At 43.8% G+C, this 1,304-nt stretch overlaps 1 non-coding gene across 1 annotated transcript; it reads left to right on the forward strand.

The window, feature by feature from the left end:
* The first annotated feature begins 468 nt into the window (after window positions 1-468).
* Window positions 469-606, forward strand: LOC114805572. The gene has a single exon (XR_003753544.1). It is a non-coding gene; the product is annotated as a small nucleolar RNA SNORA7 (small nucleolar RNA).
* The last annotated feature ends 698 nt before the right edge of the window (window positions 607-1,304 follow it).

The following is a 1,304-nucleotide window of genomic DNA, read 5'->3' on the forward strand; positions in this document are numbered from 1 at the left end:
TTAACAAATACCAACATTATTATTATTATTATTAACTATGCTGTCTGTTCCTTCCTTTAGCATCGACAACTTTCATCAAATATGTTTCCTCTTCCTCTCTCTCTATACATATATCTTTATCTAGTGTTTAATGAATATTTTCAAAAAAAATTCATGTTTTCTATTCTCTAATGCATGCTTCTCCTATTTTCCCAGTAGGCAATAACTTTTCAAGGCCAGGGATCACATGCCATGCTTCCTGTGCAATCCCACACAGCAACGAATACAAGACTGCACCAAATGAGTCCTCAGTAACTTTTGTTGATTGACTGACAACTGTGATATGACACAAACAGTACCGAGATAAATGTTAGCGTGTTAATTTACTCCATATTTACATATGCCCTGCATTAATGATCAGATCAGGAGGTGTGAAGTAGGAATTGGAAGCGAGCCAAAGAAAAAAAATTATCTCACTAATACCCTAGACCTTTCTCAGGGTCGCACCTGGAGAGTTTCCAGTCCTCTACCAGTCTAGGCTATGGGAGGGAGAGTCAATCAGAGTCCTACCCATTCCATTCCTAGCTTGGGCAGTAGCTAGCGAGTAGAAGGCAATCTGCTACAAGTCAAAACTCACCCGTGCTGGGCAGCAGCGGCATGGGAGAGAGGTAGGGGCAGAGACTCCAATTTACTGCGTGGAAGGAGGCAGTGGTAAACCATTTCTGTATTTTTACCAAGAAAACTCTATGGATCCACTACCACAATGATTGCAGATGGATAGCGGGGTGTTCTGGGAGAGAGGTGTCCATGGTGTCACAATAGGGCGGAAACGACTGGACGACATAAGACGAGACAATACCTTAGATTGTCTCTGTATCTTTGTAGTAGGCTTCATCTCTTCCCCTGGAGTTTCTCATTTCCCAACCTCCAATCTCTTGAAAAGGAGATAGCTCTTCTGACCTAATCGAAAAACCCAAAGAGCACTCACCCCCTCTAGCTGAACCAGAAGGATTTGCAAAGTTGCTTCTGGATCAGCTTCCTCTGGATCAGCTTCCTCTAATAGGTACTCCCCTGGAAGAACCATCAAACTGTTGACTCAGTCATTCAGTTGACTGTAAACTGTCCTCTTGACTCGGTCAGTAAGTCAATTGGGTGTATTGAGTAGCGTGACTCAGTGGAAAGAGTCCAGGCTTGGGAGTCAGAGGTCATGGGTTCGAATCCTAGATCTGCCACTTGTCAGCTGTGTGACTGTGGGCAAGTCACTTCACTTCTCCGTGCCTCAGTTACCTCATCTGTAAAATGGGGATTAAGACTGTGAGCCTCAG

Source organism: Ornithorhynchus anatinus, chromosome 18 (genome assembly GCF_004115215.2).
Source record: "Ornithorhynchus anatinus isolate Pmale09 chromosome 18, mOrnAna1.pri.v4, whole genome shotgun sequence".
NCBI lineage: Eukaryota > Metazoa > Chordata > Mammalia > Monotremata > Ornithorhynchidae > Ornithorhynchus > Ornithorhynchus anatinus.